We start from the raw sequence: 18,619 nt of genomic DNA on the forward strand, positions 1-18,619 counted from the left end.
GAAGTCATAAAAGGAATTCACAAAATGTCAGAGCTGGAGATGAAGAAAGGGCAGGCTGTTAGGATCTTTATACAAGGGGTGGCAGATATGGATTCATCTTCTGGAACCAAAAGGTTGCGTTATTGAAAAGTATGATTTTAAGAAGCGTCTCAGGTGTTACTGCGTCCGTGAAACCGGCACAAAATATTGATGTGCAAGTCTTCATGTAGGGGAAGTATCTCAGCTGTGTCACCAGGAAGACCCACATTGTCTCTAATGAGTTCTGAGTTTTCGAGATCCACGCATGATAGTTAGAACATGATTAAGGTTTCAGGAAAGCTCATGGTTATGGTAAAGAAAGAGCCAACATGAACTGTTTGATCGTGGCAGGACACAAACTCACATCTCTTGCATGAGAGTCAGACAGTGATAGTCGGTTAGAGTGCTTCGGGTGGGTGGGATCAGCGACTTTCACCCAGTAGACCGCTGTTTGTGTCCCGTGAGAAACTAACAGTAAACGTCAACTTGTTTTGTTACTCGTTAGTCAAGTTAATATCAACCGAGATCTATTTTTTAACCAAACTAGGTTGTTTTGTTGCCTAAACCTTAACGTCCTGTGAAGACAGAAGTTTAATTTGGAAAAGACACCAGGCATGTAACGAGCATATGATGCACAACACAGAGCACTGCCTGTATTTCACGAGTTAGGAGTAAGAATGTGTTGTCTATTCCTGCTATTTACGATGAAAGAGCGCGTGTAATGTGGCTGCTTGGGAGCAGATCATCCGGATGGACTTTTATTTCAGATTAATATTTCAACAGCGAGCAGACCACAGCGAGCACATTTTGTTCATTGAAAACAGACTTTCCAGGGTTCTTCTCTCGGGAACTTTGAACGCTGACCCCAAAATGTCAGCGCTGAATTGTCTCCTCAGGCTGACATGTTGGGTACAAGCGGCACAAAACAAAACCGCAATGTCTCCATACATTGACAGTGTGTCGAGAAAAGCACCCGACTTAGAAGTCATTGCTGGAGATGTCTAGCATTGCATCGAAAAACACCTCGTTCATGTTGTGGTAGATACAAATGTATCGTAGTGTGAGAGCTTTTCTGCCTTCCAGATTGTTTCTATTGTTTGTTTTTTTCCTAGAAAATAAGGTAATTTCAATTTGATAGTCACACTGGGAGTAGTAGTCAACATTTTACTGTACTTGAGAACCACATTAATAATGTCAAGAAAGTGCTTCTTTCAAGGATAGTGTCAACTGAAAGTTACTACGAGAAACTTTTATTCTGTGTTGTACCAGCACCCAACCGTTAGGCCTTAACGTCCTACTTAGCTCTATTGATGTAGAGAGACAGACGGCCACATTGGCCTTTTACTAGGAAGCATGTCTTGTTTTAAGAGGTGGCTTCAAGAAGAATGCTTCCATTAGTTTCCCATTAGTTTAAACAGTATGCAATGGGAACGAGAGTAAATATCCAGACGGAGTATAAATGTGAGGCCTGAGTGTGGAATGTGTATTAGAGCAGGCAATAATTCAAGTAGGCTGAAAAACAAAAGCTTCTTACCTACTGCTGAATTTTTCATTGTTATGCGGTGCATTCAAGGAGAGAAAATGAGACGTGAGGAAGTTTCTTTTGAAACGATAAAGAGGGTAATTAATGTTTAAAACAAAATCTGAGAATAAAATCAAGGCGTTATACTTAGTAACTACATCATAACTTTGATTTATGTTTCATGAGCAGGAAGCCATTGTACAAAGCTACATCGTTAGGAGAAATGTTACAATATAAACTCGGTATAAAAGCAGGTCGGTGAAGGTGTGGCCAGGATTAGCGAGATGGGTTGCCGACATCACCGCAGACCCCTGAGGGTTTTTTTGATATGCAGCAGAATTCTGTATAAGCGGAGCACGCAATATAAACGTCAATACTGCAGTCATTCATGTTCATTTAACAGACATAACCGTGATTGTGATTAATATTTGATTGATCTTGCCCCGATCTTTTGTGAGTCCTTGTTTCCACGCATCTCTACCTCGGAGGTGGCGAGTGGACCGTGAGCATGGACGATATGCTGCATTCACACAATGAGCCACGCAGCAACATGCTGCAAGTCCTCTTCAATGGAAGCCGGTGATGTGAAGCCAAAAACCTGCACCTGACACTTCAGCCAACGTCAACCGACCATATCTGTTTTGTTTCACCTGTTCTGTTCCGTCTGAAGAAATGCCGTTGGCCGGTTTCAAGAGCTATTTGGCGTCATAGCTTCATCAACAAGGGCTCGAGCGACAGCGTATCTGACCACACTTGTCGTTTTGTCGCTAAGAGTGTGAGGATAGCTAAGAGACACATTTATAGAATGTGTTTGCTGTGTGAATGAGCCATACTTTTAGTTTTACTGCCCTATCTACGAGGACATAAGGAGTGTATTATGTAGTGAAATTACTTCCATTTATGTTGATTTCTTTTTGCTGGATGACGATGAAAAACCTGAGTTGTGCTTCAGAAAAGGAACCTTTTTTTGTAGCAGATTTTATTTGCCAGGCCCGAGAGAGAAGGCAGAATATTTAGTTTAAGACCGAGCGGTGAAGTAACCTGTAGTATAAAGTTATCAATCAATCGTATAGGAAGCACCAGGGAGAAATATTCTGGATTTCTGCTTTAATGAGCACTACAGCTCTTTGATGGCTGGGAATTTAAAATCTGGGTGATCATCCGGTTAAACCCAACAAAATCTTTTAATAAAAAAAAACAATAACAATAAGCCCTAATTGAAAAAAAAGATGCACCTTTATTACCCCCCCCCCCCTTGTATTGGGAGCCGAGCCCTTTGACAATATGTTCCCTTATTCAACAAGACATATAACTGAAAAGCCTATTAACGCTTTCCATCAAACTCATTATCTTTCATCGCTTTTAATTGACTTATAAAAAGCCCATGAATCTTTGATCTTGATAACCTGAAGCTAATGAGCTTTGCAGGTGTACCACGGTGTAATCATGTAAAGTAGGTTATTAAACATTTTGGTGCAGCAGTGATTTTTCTGTCAGGACGGATTAGCTTCATTTGTGGGGGAAGCTCCCTCACACAAAGGCCTCCCACAGCACGGAATGTATTAACACGCGTCCGTAGAGCGTCGCCTGCTCCCGCGTCTGATCACACACTTCATTACTGCAGGATGTGAGACTCTGTCCCTGCACTCTGACTGCACACAGTGATTTGTGAGGATTACAGGCCTTTAATGCCCACAAGTGACAGCTAAACACCGGTGTGGAATGACAATGAAAAGGTGTTTATGGTGCAATCTTTTTCTGAAAATGAAAAAAAAAACAGTAAGTAATTGTGTTTTCTAGTGCCGGGCATCACGGTCAATCCCCAATCTCAGTGGCATCAATCCACATGAGACTGGGTGTCATCTTTTAACTTGAAAAATTGAAGTGACAGCTTTGTTTATGCCACAGCCAGGGCCGCACATTCACTCAAGTACTGCACTTAAGTTCAATTTTGACATACTTGTACTTACACTTGAGTATTCCTAATATATTGCTCTTATTACCTCTACTCCACCACACTTCAGAGGGCCGTATTGTCCTTTACTACTTTTTTCTTTGCAGATTTTACATTTTTTTTAAAAACGCTCCCATTATTTATCACCCAGATTCATCTTGTGACCCCTATGTTGGGAGCCACTGGACTAAACTATCTTATTGTATATAAATTAGTTAAAACTAGCTCCATCTCAACCAGCTACATTAAAAGAAACACGTTGATGCATCATCAGTATTAACAATCAAATAAGATATAGTACCAAAAGCACACTGAAGTTGGTGGAGTGGATAATACTGTATATGGATAGTGACTAAATACCTTCGACCGTCTGAGAATCACCAAGGTTGGAGCTGTGAGGCTGTCGCATACTGTAGCTTTAAGTGCGTCATTATCGTGCTTCAGTATAGTCATCACTGGCCTCAGATCATATCCCACACAGGAACTGATCTCATTTCATGCTCAGTCGCTCTCATGCATGTTGAACACAGGTGTGGCTGGAGAACAGCAGGCGCTGCTTTACACCACGTGACTGATTATTTAATGAAGACTGCAGCAGGTTTTTCACTTAAAGGTTTATCTTTAAGTAGAGTGTGAGTGCACCACTCTCCCAAAACTATAAAATGACTCATATTGCACGTAGAATCTGTTCCCTGCACGTTTTAATTTTAACCCTCATGTGAGATACAAGGTTTCGATCTCCGTATTTTGGAACTGACAGAAACTGAAAGTAAGGAAGGGTGTGATCTCTCAGCTGTTACAAGTCGGATGAATATGCAGATGCAGGTGCGATGAGGCTGGTGTCTTACAGGTCGACTGGATGATCGCATCCTATTTTAATGATTGTGGGATCGGGCTGCCGTGTCGGTGCATCTCATCGGCTTATTCTGCCAGACAGGATTTGCACATATTGATACGAGGTCTGCCCATGGTGCTCTTCTGCTCTGCACTGTGTGGATTTACCATAGACAGAAAAAAACCCTGTTATTAACAGCGCTCTCTTCCTGAGCCAGGTCGCTGCCAGAGGAAATATTTTGAGTAGCAAATCCCCTCCGAGGGCAACCATTGGTCAAATTCATAGTCTATGAACTCACCCGACGCAAGGGTCGGGTTGCAAAACAAATCAGACATCACAAAGGAAATACACACCTCCTGTGGGACCGGAAGCTATAAAGCTAACATTGTGATTCACTCTGAATAGGAACATGAGCTAAATAGCTCAAATGTAAAATGTGTAAATTAGCTGTAAATGTCAGTGCAGCGAGAGCCAAAAGGTCGGTACCATTCATCTCCTTCCCAGCAGAGCGTCCAGTGAGACTTGTTACAGTGACACTGGGGTTACAGGAGCTGATCTCGAGGGGGGGGGGGGGGTTCCTGCACTGCAGCCAGCTGTTACTCTATTAATCATCGCTGGACAGGAAGCTATTCGAGCTCAACGTCTAATTCAACTTTCAGTTTATTTCCTCAAGTGCGTGGTGGGGCAGAGTGATGTGTGTGTGTGTGTGTGTGAGAGAATGTCCGTTGGCGAGTTCTTGCTTGTCATGTGTGTGTCGGTCAGTCACTGCTGTAGGTGCGTCTCACTAAAGTCTCTCTGTAATTGGTTCTCTTACTGTCCAGCCACCAAAGTGCAGATTAGAGGAGAGAGGAGTTTCTGACAGTCATCACCATAGACTATACAAGAAGTGGACGTAGTCAGTCCATCATTAGTTTGTGGACTGATGGTTTGAAGCCTTGAGTTCGGCGATTTTGCTGTCGCCATCTTGGATTACAACTGTCGCCATGTTGTTTTTTTGCAACCAATGAACAGAAGTTACCAAATTTTGAATGCGGAGGAGTGACGTAGAGACGCCGTATACGGCCCTGGTAAAGACATGTCAATGTCGAGGCTGGCCCAAGCTCTTCGACACTGCACCTATAAGTGCATATGTTTTGTTTTTTAGTATTGTCCACAACATATGTTAAGATTTGATAGGTGTGCACACTGGCCTCATTGTGAGCCACTGTACCCTATGGTTACTAAGGGAACACACTTCTTTACTTTGGACCTACATTGTGATGCTGATCATACAATAATGATCGGTATCAAAATCATAACTCCAGTTGTAGTAGTTATGAGTTTCAAATGAATCTGCACAATGCATTGCCACGAGTAACAACACTAAAAGCAGTGATGTGGTTTTTACTTGTTATAGATTATCTAAGTTGAGAAAACACATTCAAAGAAATAGAGATGAGAGGACTGTGTGTGTGGTATGTACCGTGCAGGAGTCAGGAATTAGTTATGAACTATTCCTTTTAAAGGGTTCAGCAGTGTTGTAAAACGATACGCACTTAACCATGTGAAAACTCTGTTATGGTGCGTTAAGTGTGTGTTAGTGCAGGGAGCTCGTTGTAGCCGGCATGTGTGACTCTTGTTTTTGTGTGACAGAGCATGTCTGAGCCACAGGTGTGCTATCGTCTTGTGTATTCTCCAGGTCGTCTGTTTCCGTCGGTGTGGGAGCGAGAGACGCGGAGGCTGTGATTAGCGGGCTGAGCCCGTGAGTGAACCTATGGCAGAGAGACAGCACAGTGCAGGTAAGAACTGCCAGAGTGTGACCAACTGTAATGCAACACGACAACACAAGCCGTACAAGGATGTGCCCGGGGAGAGAGCCTTCTGTCGTAGGTCATAGTCCAACATGACTAGCTATCTCAAGGCTGCCTCGCAGCCCTTAGAAGCTGTGATCCATTACACCCAACCATGTAAGAATGGTAGATACAGTGAACACAGATGTTTATATCGATGATGTTCTTTTGTAGAGCCAAACTGTTATTTGAGAGTTTAAATTAGGCCCTTATTTAAACAATAGAAGGCACTTGGTCTAAAGTGCATGGCGCATTTAGGGAGTATCCAACTCCACTTCTGCTAGTAAACAGCGTATAATCTGTGTTGCATTTCGTCCCTTATTATTCATACTTTTTTGGGGCCTGAACCAATCGGAGTGTCATCTCCCACTCCCTTTAAAAGCCAGGTGTGCCGGCAAATTGGAGAAGCCGGTGGTTTTGTGGAGTGAAAATGTTGCTTTTGAAAGACTAAACGCCAACCTATCAAATTGCCTCCATCTAATTCTGCCGTTTGGACTCGCTAACGCTCTGGAGTTATTGGAAATGTTGGAATCACATGAGTCGGATGTAGTCTTATGCAGCCTCCTCTGGAATTCTACAAATAGTATAATACTGATATTATTAGTGTAGCCTCGTCTTTATCTTTATATATACCCATACAGTAATATGGCGATTAAAAAAAAAATGAATGAAGGGGAATCTTCATTTGTTTTCTGAGGGTGTTTTTATTGGAATGTGGATCTTTCAGATCAATTTGAGGAGTGCCTCTGGTATCTTAAATGGGTCATGCAGTGTGCCGCTCTTGGTCTTGAATGTTTCTGAACCCATCAAAGTATTGCTCTTGTCTCGGTCTCGATACAGCTCTGGCTGAGCTGGGATTGACCCTCGGTGCACTCCTTTTGATTGGCAGGTCTGAGCACAAGATGGACGTTAGAAATGCATTACCTCTGATTGGCGAGGCCAACGTCATTCTTTTTGGGATTCACATATCCAAAAAGCTGCAGTGAAAAGACTGTGAGGGAAAGTAGAAGCTAAAATTGTCCACAGGCTTGCAGAGCAGTAGGAACAAACACCGCAGGCGGCTGCCTTTTGTACTTCATATAAATCAATGTTTGCCACAAGCCTCCTGCCCATGTCAGAGGCTGGAAACGTTCTCAATACAGCTGCAGGGATGATGTATCATTGTAGGCCGAACCCGGAAGTTAGCACCGCACCGGTTATTTCGAAAAGGCCATTGGATTTTGGAAACATAAGTCCATGATACTTACACGTTCTGTTCAGCACAATAATCTTAACAAATGAACACCACTTCTCATCTCCACGTCTCGAAAAAGCTTCTAAATTTACAAGACGGGTATACTGACATATTTTATATCGTAGAAGAATCCATGAAAATCACTGAAGCTCGTTTTAACCAGACCTTAATCACAAATTTCAGGCATTTAACCGAAAACCCATTTTTTAAATTCAAGTGCAAAAATGCTGACTCATACTCATTTTCTTGGTTTTAGGACTCATTCTAGCAGCACTCCATCATTCAGCAGCTCTCCTCATCGAGCAGATATTGGGCACTTGCTTAATTTCCTCCCAAATACACCACAAGTGTTTTCTTGTCCTCCTAACTAAATTTAATTTTCCTAAATCTGAACTAACTGCTGCTGTAATTCAATATAACTAAAATAGCTCATAGAAATGAAGACAAATCACAGAGAAATATATTTGCGCAGTGAAGCTGGAGAAGGTTTAGAAGAAGGGGAGGTGATTCTCGTGAGAGCCAGGATCTATCAGTGCTGTGGGAGCTCTGTGGGGTTCATCGCTCTTCAAGCTAATCCAAAGCTGTCTTTAGGAATGACAGATGCTTGACTCTGAAGGCATTGACAGCAGATGCCTCTTTCATCCGGAGAGGGCAGCCATGCATCACCACCCAGCCCTCAAACAGCAAATCAATCCGGAGCAACCAGGTAGGACAGGAGGCTTTCCAGAGCAACTCAGTCGGAGAGAGGAATGCTGAATGCACCACACATTCACCAGAGGTGTCTGCTTTACAAACCACAGAGCATTAATGGCTCTAAACGCGTGGCGATGTAGTGATACTGAACAAAATGACGAAAAACCTAAAACCATACAGGAAGATGCAACTTCATACCTGCTTCAACAGAATTTAAATGAGAACCACTTAATGTGTCTTTACAGGAACTCGTATATGGTGCAAAGGATAACTCGTCGAGCATTATTTTAGAGGTTTAACCTCTTTTGTCTTACCCCGCTGCTCTTTCAGTCCTATAAAACTGCTTTTCCTTTGAAGTTTTAAAAAGCCACAAGGGAAGGGTTATTTTTTCTACAGATAGGATTTCATGTTTTTCTTCAGTCGCATTCTTTCTGTCGAGTGCTCTTATCCCTAAAGAGCCGCAGCAGCAATTGCAGCTTGAGTGGATCAATCTGAGAATTGCCCGTGAAATTCAGCGCGTTCCCGTACTGAAATCCTTCTGATTATGTTTCACGGATAATGTGAGGATTTTTAACGCACCGACGCCGAGTTTACACAATCTCTGGCACACCTTCCAGGTGTTGAGTTGGATCCTCTTAAGGACAAACTCCACCGGCTGCAGGCTTCAAAAGTTTTTTATTTTTTATTTTTTCAAATTGCCTTTCAGTTCATCTCCCACTCAAGACTGATGCAAATGGGATGCTGAAAGCCAGGAATCAAGGATCAAGGAGTTTCCCCTTTCACTCACACAGTTGATCTCATTACAGCCAAATGGTCCTATTTATGTCTCTTTTTTCTTACTATTCAGTTTGCCAATTTATTGGGCAAATATTACAATTTTACTAAATATGATGCCATTTATTTGACTAATGGAGCTGGTCAAAACACTAGCTACTCACTCATTCAGGTGAATAGGGTAAAAAACGGTAATGATATATATCACCATGAAACTTTCCCTGTTGATAACTTACATCAAGGAATCATTTTTTGTATTACAGTTTTCTGAAATGTCACTTTTAAATATGCAAATGTGGCGTATATCTACGGCTCATTTTTGGTGAATTTAGGAGAAATCTACAGACAAAAATAGACAAAGTAGTAAAATGAAACATCTAAATGTATATTTTGGATGTTTTCTTTGTCTGATAGAAGAACGTTATGAATGCAAAATAGCCCAAAATCTCAAAATTGATCAGTGCATTAAAAACGCTGACAAAGCACTGTTCTCACACGCAGATCGTGGCCGTCATGTTTCACCGCTCGTTGTCTCTCGCAAATTGCAGATACATCTGCAATCCTACAGGGCAGTTGCATTGTCATATGTGGGATGCAACTTTTTATTGATTTATGAAACTTGTCATTAAAGAGAAATTATCTCATGTTGCAAATTTTGTGAAACGGCTCCTGTTCGTTATCTTACCTGCTGTTTACGAACTCAGACATCTATTCTGCTTTTTTCTTGATAATCAAAGTATTTAATAACAAATACCAAGGTACTTTTTTCCTAGACTGCATTTTTTCCAAAGGCCTCTCTGAAGTCAATACATATTCAGTGGGCACACTAAATACATGACAGCTTCAGAGCAGCTATTGACTTTGCTCTCCGCCTTCAAAAACCCATGTTGTGTTCATCACTGTATGACCTGCTCTACACTAAACTGGCTTGTCACCCTTCATACCTGCTCAAGAGCAAGACGAGTGACAAGCAAATCTCGGCAACATGGACTCCTACTGCTTAGTCTGATGCAGTGTTTGGTTCACTGATAAACTGATTCAGTTTGTCAGCTGGTATTACGGCTGTCGGCCTTCATGCTGCCGACTATCAGCCCTCAGGATCAGAGAGGCTGTAGCTGAAGCGATCTCGGCTCTGGCAGATCAAAGTCACCCCTCCCAGGGTGGAGCGAACCCTCGGTCGGGCCCGAAAAAAAGGCAGACCGCCACAGGCGGTTACAGGGGTCAGAGGTCAGGGAGACGGCTCTCTCACTCAACAGGCAACTCGTGTAGTCCTCTGGACAGAGGAGGACACACGGGGAAGACGGCAGAGACATGTGAAGATCATGTTCACGTTTCCATTATGCACATTTTGAAATATCGCATTAGAAGAAACTGTGTGGGGATGGTGAAAAATTCCTCAATTGCGCAAAAAAGGTTTTTACGCTCACTTGTAATGGGAAAATATGTCATAGTCTCATGTGAAGGTTTAAAGAATGTAAGTCCTAAAAGTGCAGACACCAAACTGTAGTTTCAGTCGATGATTTTAATTAGTTTAGTATCCAGGTGTCTTGTTATCTGTTATCTTGTGCACTGTTTCTTTCTTCGTAAGACAGAGACACAGAGAGGCCTTGACTAACAGAGATCCTTTGTCTGAAATACTTTTACTTCCTTTATGACGCATTATCTGAAGTTGTAAAGGCGTAAACCTTTGCATGCATATATGATGTGTGAGGGTAAAGAATGTCTATTCTGTCTCTGCAATGGTCATTTTAACAATGTCACAGTGGCTTCAAAGGAAGCATCTGCTGTGTCTTTAAACGGTTTATTGTAAGGCAAACTGTGAACAAAGGGATTTGCAAACAGGAGATGAAGCGCCTTCATGTTGTCTTAAATGAAGTATACTAAGGCTCGAAGGATGACCTGTTTTTATTTGTGTTCTCCTTTGTGTATTCTTGTTAGCTAAGCAGATAACAGGAAGCTGTCTGAGCATAAATGTCCATGCATTGTGACTGTTTGGACAGACCACTCTTACAGATCACTGCAATGTGTCTGTGAGACTGTTCTCTTTGCTTGCAAGCAAATAAATTGACTTTACAAACCTTGATCGTTCATCAAAACTCTGTTTACTTTGTATTGATTGAAAACCTTCACTTTCTTCTCCCGACTAGTCATAAGAAATATTCCATAACACACTTGAGGTGGTTTTTCGCTTTGTGGAGAAAGAGTTGATGCGCTAAGTGGGATTTGTAAACGCCTTGCCGAATAACTTATCTATCTAACTCACATCTGAGCGACTCTTCAGATATTCCCATAACGTGTAAATGTTTATCTTCTGCTATATTTGAGCGGTCCATGTGTGCTACATAGGAAAGATATGTGCGCTAAAGACCAGATGCCAGATGTGAAATAACATTTTTCAATTATTATATGAATGCGTTTAATAGACAGGACATGTCACCAACACACAATGCTTAACTTCTGTTCCATTCATTCAGGTTCATTTCCCCAAGACCTGTGTAATATGAGAGTCAGCGGTGAGAACAATAATCAACAATGCATTCATTTGATTGATGGACTGACAGACCTTACTGCTAACCCTTTACTGAAATCAAATACAGTACAATGTTTTACTCCTTTACTGTCAGATGTTCCTGCTAATTTGTCCACCCCCTGTATAGTATAGGTGAGTCAGTGGCGGCATGTGAAGACTATCTCTGTTACCAGATGAGAAAGCTAATGTTTTAATCAATAAATGAATTGATCAGGGCCTTAACTGCAGTCAAATACAATGCTTTGTTTCAGCTAAATTATAGTGCCAGGTGTTCCTATTCATTTGTCCACCACTCTGGATCATACAAAGAAGAGATGTGAAGACCTTTTTCTTGTTACAAGAAATCAAAGCTTTTTTTTTATTTTGTAAATTCATTTGTTTAATAGACAGGAACGCTCGACTGGAATCGAATACAGTACAACATCTGTTCTTTGCTCCATTTCCACTATGTTCCTGTTAATCAGCGTGGCCCCTGTATTCAGAATATTCTCACACCAGACATGTAGTCTAATTCTCAGCCGATATCAAGTGTTAAAACTCTAATTGAATCCAATAAATTGGTCAAAATAGCACAGTATGAGTTGATTAAAAGCACTTAATGTCTCTCTAATGAGTTGAAAGAGGGCTTCCCTCACCTCCCCTCCAAAGATATCGGCTCAACATCCTGCGATAAGACTGCCAACTATGTCTAATAGCCTCGGCTTCCACTGAATCATCCTGTACTCTCCCACATCCTCCTCCTCCTCCTCCTCCTCCTCTCGCTCTAATTTGCTCTCGTCAGAAAAATCTCTGCTCCGCCTCGATCCTTAGCCCGTGTGGTAGAGTTGATTTTTATGTTCTTACCTTGTTCCTGTTCTCGGTTGGTTGCGTCTATTCTCAGACTTGTACTCAGACTACCTACCTTATCTTGCTTTTAATGTTGCTGATGTATGCATCCTTATAAATAGCACTAGATACAGAAATGTGCTTTACATGGTGATGTCTAATGATTGCCAGGTTTTGCAAAGAAAACAGAATTTCCCTTTGCTTTTTATGATTTTTATTCTTCTCTCTCTTTAACAACCTCTTACTTCCAGCTGCTTAGAATAATTAAGATCCTTTGTAACCATTTATTACAACAAAGGGAGTGTGACAATGAGTGGGCTATGGAGGGGGGCTGAATCTTGTATTACATTTTTTAAGAAAAAGGTATATTTAATTTGAACAAAAGGGAATCTCACACTTGTGGTGAACCATCCCCTAAAAATGCAAAACCCTCCCACAAGATCTCCAAACAACAACACACTTACGACAAACACAACAAAGAGGTGAAATAGCACGTGATGTCATTTTAAATAAAGAGCTGCTAAATAAATGGTATTTACAGCCACCGAATCTGCAAAACCTGAGCGGGCTCCAGCTCTGTGGCTGCTGAAGGGCTTGAGCGCCGCAATATTTTCACCTGAGATGAGATGTCTTAACAGTGCTAACATGTCTAACATGGTGCCAACTCACTACCGCTGTAGATTATGCGATAGTCCTCCTAGTGCTGGTGGATGGGTCCAAAAAAAAAGGCCCTCGTGAGACCACAATTCGTGCGCCTAACGTGCATCAAATTATGTTCTAACTTTACACGACGCATCGAGGTCTACTGCAGTTCTGCTGAAAACACACATCAGTGTGAGATGCGTCCGGCTGCTCCTCAGCGAGAGACAACAGAGCTTCCAGTCAGTGTGTGTCGGAGAAAGAGAAGAGGATCTGTTTGCATCAGATGGAAGTGCTCCGTCAAGGTGATTTGCCGAACACAAACATCACCTGTTGCAAACACTTCAATTATCAGGGAAAAGAGAAGGTGTCTATGGCATTACTTCAAATGCCTCTTCACCAACAGCCTGTTACACAACACCATCAATTGTCAGCTTGTTGACTGAGGATACCCACTTGTATCCTATTAAATGGGAACGTGAAAACGGTTCACTGTGTAGCATCTCACACTTGTCTTTATATCAAACGCAGAGAAAATCGAATACCTTTATAATCTGCTCTGTGTGTTGACCTATGCACATCTCCAGCCCGTTTATGTATATTCATTCACACGCTCTGGCGCAGTGCGAGCAGAGTGGGCGTAGTGACTTTATTAGTCAGGTGACTACTGTACTTTGTCTGTTTATACGTCCGAACAAGATGTGTCCACAACTGCAGGCGTGATTTGAAATGATACGTGATATTGATATTCAGGCACTTCAGAGGATGATTGTGATTCTGGTGTCTGACCTTTTTGTCTCAACACATCCTCCAGGTCAAACCAACACGGTCCATAACAAGGTAACTGGGAAAACTAATCAAAATGAAATTATTTCCATGAAATTTACTGTGGACTTTCATTGCACCGCAATCAGTCAAAGTTTCCACATAATATCAAAATCTAATAAGCAGGATATTGCAACCATCTTGCGCAACAGTGGCAATATGTTTTTTTAAAGCTGGTTATGCTGGTTATGAAACATCATGATTATGGGTAAATAAAATATTTTTACAGTTAAAACATGTCAGTGAGATGTGACACATCCCAACATATCTTCAAACAGTTTGTATAATATCTTACGGAAAGTTACTCCTCATTTTTCGTGCGGTTTCCTACGAGAGACCGCAACACGTGTCAATTCCACTCGTTAAATGCATAAAGTCTTTTTCAAAATAAACTTCACAGGAAACAACTTAGTTAGGGTGAGGCAACACACCTACGTAGTTAGGTTTAAATAAAATGAATGTTCCTCTAGCACCACCTAAGGGCAAAATAGCAACATTTTCTGCTCTAGGGGCCACTAGTGGTGACCGTGTCATCGTCTTATTTTACACTGTAGTTTAACTGTACTAATTGTTTAGTAAAGTCTTGCAGTCAAGAGAGCAAACGCCATGAAGCCGTTGTGTGCTGCTTCCCCAACCAGCAGCAGAAGACTCTACAAAGCAATGCAAGCAGCACACTCTAAAGTTAAATGTCCGCTGTGCTTTGGTTTCCTCCTGTGCTGGCTCTAACCACATCATTAGTGCTTTTTTGTTCTCATTGAGATGTTTTACACTGTGCAATGTCTTCACCCATCATTAGGATCAATTTAAAAGGCGTGAGGTGTGAACATCACCTGATCAATGATGTTCACAGAGTCCCTTAGACTTGATCTAAACTACCCACACTAACATTATGTTAAATGTCTTACCCAATCACTTCCAATCTCCAGTTAAGCTCATTCTGTAAGATCTCAAATTAAAGCTTGTGTTGTAAACACAAGCTGGACTCCGGCATGAGTTAGGAAATGCTGGTTGCTTAGATAAGAGATGCGATAGAACTGTATTCACTGTGAGGGTCAAGTGGGGACATTACTCATCACTTTATCATGTTTGCTCTCATTTCTCTTGTTCACTCAAACACTATGTTCTTCAATTGATTCTAATCATGTCAACTTTGCTGTTTTGTTTTATTGTTAACTGTTAAGCTACTGTCAATGAATGGTCATGATCCCTCCTTTTCCTGCTAGGCTTTTATTGTGAAACATTGATGTGAAACGCTTGGTAGAAGTTGAAAAAAGAAAACACAAATCTGAAATGATTTTGTGTTATGTGTTTATGTAAAAATTGCTACGCATTATATAAATGTTCATGCCTCTGCCAGCCATGTTCCAAATAGCTCCAGATGGCTGTGCCATCTGTGTGTGAGTGTGTGAGTGTGTGTAAATGTTTAGTGCTCCTGGTGAGCAGGTGGCACCCAGGCGGCAAACTCCGGCTCTGACAAGTGAAGCCAATGCGGAAGTGTCTTAAACTAGCATTCTCTCAACTGACCATCAGAGGGCGACTCCTCTGATTGCTAAAAGTATTGTGATTGTATGGTCCATTTAGACTCAAACAGACCATACGGCAGGGTATGCTTTAGGGCGGGCTTACTGTGATTGACAGGTGTTTATTCGTTGCAAAAAGAAAACATGGCTGTGTCCATATTTCAAGATGGCGACGGTCAAATCGATGAACTCAAGGCTTCAAAACGGACCAAACCAACGGTTGACGTCTCGATGAAGCTGCAACTTTTGGTGCTGAGAAATAGAACCAATGCGGTGCCAAAAACAGCAGTGCCTCAAATGGTCAGAGGCTGGCTCCATAGGCCGCCATGTTAAAATAAAACTCCAACTTGCTCTTATAACTAAAAAGCTGAGGTGAATGTGAATGCATAAAACATGGTACAATGTGCTGATGTGTAAAGCAGCTCAGTACCCAGTGGACCAGATCACAGAGGCAGTCTGGCATAGCAGCAGATATGTTCTCCCTCTTAGGGGACCACCATATGGAAACACTGTTTGTGTCTGCCTGGCGTGATACCAGCTTCCGTCTCCACACTGCCATGAGTACACACAGGCCATGTGGGCATTGTCATGGTGCGGCTAAATCGCTAACACTACTCTCTTCATGCCTGTTAGCTTTGAAAAGTTAATAAGTCAGGCCATTTTACAGTCTGCTGACTACAGAGGCAGTGAGATGTAAAATATATCATCACAGAATGGATGATAGTGCCTTGAACTATATTTCACAATTTGCATGTGATTCAGTGGGATGAGTGTTAACATGAATGTTGATACACGTAAAATTGATGTGTGGCATTCCCAGACACAACAGCTATGCTCGTTTACTGTGTGTGTGTGCGTTGTTTTCAGTTTCTAGACATATTTTAGTTAAATGTTTTTACAGCAGGAATTTTGGATATCTCTTTAGATCACGCCATAAATCAGAAAATACTGTCAAGTCATAAAAAAAATCAATTTCCTCCATGTTTATAGGAGTAAAATGTTGTATAAATCAGGCTATGAATGATATATGAACATTCCCCTCAGAATACCTTCAGAATATAGAGAGGAATGAAAGTGTAAAGTTTGGTGTATGTTAGAGCTGCTGAAGTGGAGATTTGAGAAAAAAATTTATTTGGAGAAAACGGCCGTTTTGTAAAATTAGGGTTGATTGGGAATGAATGAAACTTCCCCAGTTGATTACATTAAGACAATTATTTTAAGTTTTTCTGAAAAGTTATGTTTAAATATGCAAATGAGGCATTATCTAATGGTAACTGTTGGTTATTCTACGCCTCCCTTTGCATTTCACTTATCTTTTCAACTAAAGCGCACATTGACGTAGATATCTTTAGTTAGATTCACTATACAGCTCAATGGTCCATTCTTGCAAGTGAGATTAGTTAGAAATTGATCTTTGAAAATGTCCAAATTAAACTTTTGACTGGTAACAAATCCATTGCAGAAGAGCTACACTTCCAACTACATTTAGAGTGCAGATTACTTTCTCAAAAGACAGCACAGAACAAGGAACTTTAAAAAGGATTTGAAGAAAAATAACTTAAATGTCAATTGCACTTAAGGCTTCTTTTGTACACCGTAGTAGCAGATAGCCTTTTATCACTTTGGGAATTGACATATTTCATGTTCTTGTCAGATGAAAACCTTCTTACATTCACACAACTCGACGGCTTGTCCACCATACATCTTCAGGTTTATCTGCTTGGTTTCAAGGGTTTTATAGAGACACACACACAAACACACACAAACAAACACACACACACACACACACACACACTCCCCTCTAATCATCCAAGTGGATCAGTGAATGTTGTGGTTGCAATTGTTTTCACCCTTGGCGATAATCCCATATCACATTTCGCTCCCATTTTCCGATGGGAGCGAAACATAAATCAGAGTGGCTTTAATCAGCTCTGTCATTACTGTCCACAACAGACACATCATTACTGCAGGTATCCTTGGGATATTCTCATCTTATTTCCCCCCCAAAAGCAAAAACCACAACATCAGAGAGTGTTATCAAGATTAACAAACTTGCAGTCTCCCTCCTCAAAGGCTCTGGGGCCGGATCTAACTTTTAGTTCAAAATGTTTGTTTACTTGGCCGGGATTTCAATCTGGCATTCACTACTTAGAGATTTTTTGGTTTTACCGTCAAACCTAATTAATTACAGTGGAGTATTAGATCCTTGTGTGGCTTTTAGGAAATGATAAAAGACTCTTTATGAATTTATAGAATGACCCAATCAATAATACAAAACACAGGCCTTGGAAGTGCTTTGTCTCCCTATGTAAATAACTTATTTGAAGCATGATGCTGGGCCTTTATCTGCGCAGTTGCGTCTCTGGAAACAGCTGCTATACCTCTGTGAGATGCCTCTTCTGTCACTTGGGTTTAGTTTTTGATGCCGGCAGCGCTGTGTAGCTGCAGGAGTTCTTAGCGCTGCTGTTCATGCAAAAAAAATGATCCTTCACTTGATCATGCTGTTGGCCATAAAGGGAAATGACGATTCCATAAAACCTGGGTTTTAAGCGTGAAAAGTCCTGTTTTCAAACAAAAATTATAAGAGAGTGGCAGTAATTATCTAGCCAGTGGGACACTCAAACATCTTCCACTCGCATGATGAGCATCGAATGTAGTTCTCTATTGGTGCTTCACTTTTTTCCAGACAATGCAATGCCATGCCATTCAGGTAAGGTCTCCAGGTGAGCTTGAGCTGCACTGGAAACAAAGGAGATTATCACACCTGACTGATTATGGTTGTATATCAAACCAGAGCTGAAGCTGTCCATAAAAAATAAACCCCCGAACGACTTGAGTTGAAGGTTTGTCTGTCATCTACGGGGAGACAGAAATGTAATCCCTCCATCTTAATGCAGGCGGCATGTCCAAGCAGAGACAGAGGACGAGTGGGAGAGCAGCAGGATAGATGCTTGCTGTGCTGGAGGAGGCATTCAGGCAGAACAAAGGACAGAACCACCCACCCTCCCACGCCATCTTTATCTCTGCCTTTCTCCTCTGTCTCTCTCATACACAGACACAGACACAGCTCATGCATGTTTCATACTGTCATATGCTGCCTCTGTGTAGGCGTTAAAGTAAAATGTAGCTGTACTGGTGTAAAAGGGACATTCCCTTCGGAAATGTCCAATTGGAATTCAGATACAGAGGGAGGGGGGGGGGGGGGGGTGACTAAAGAGGAGGAGGAGGAAAACAAGGACTCGTGTAGATACTTTGTGTCGGCAACATTCTTAAGTTCCACTTCAGAAGTAATTATGTTTGCACATGTTCTTGCAAGTGCAAACACACTCCAGCAAAGTCACGTTAAAATGTGACACTTTCTGAAAATGTGCCTTTGCTACTGGTAACTGTTGTACTGGAGGCCACCGTACTGGTGCTTGTG

General features: G+C 41.5%; 1 protein-coding gene across 7 annotated transcripts in view; it reads left to right on the plus strand.

Moving 5' to 3' along the window:
• lrfn2b (leucine rich repeat and fibronectin type III domain containing 2b) overlaps nucleotides 1-18,619 on the plus strand; it is a 104,478-nt gene that overhangs the window by 49,754 nt on the left and 36,105 nt on the right. For 2 of the 7 annotated variants that reach the window (XM_031865908.1, XM_031865909.1), the window contains one exon: nucleotides 6,008-6,107. The exons of 4 other annotated variants lie outside the window; for them this stretch is intronic. The gene's annotated coding sequence lies outside the window, so the exon portion shown is untranslated. Of the gene's footprint in view, nucleotides 1-5,317; nucleotides 6,108-18,619 lie in introns of those variants that run through there. One more of the 7 variants, XM_031865910.1, reaches the window with a different exon arrangement.

The sequence above is a fragment of the Anarrhichthys ocellatus genome, unplaced genomic scaffold (assembly GCF_004355925.1).
Source record: "Anarrhichthys ocellatus isolate YVR2014 unplaced genomic scaffold, GSC_Weel_1.0 scaffold34, whole genome shotgun sequence".
NCBI lineage: Eukaryota > Metazoa > Chordata > Actinopteri > Perciformes > Anarhichadidae > Anarrhichthys > Anarrhichthys ocellatus.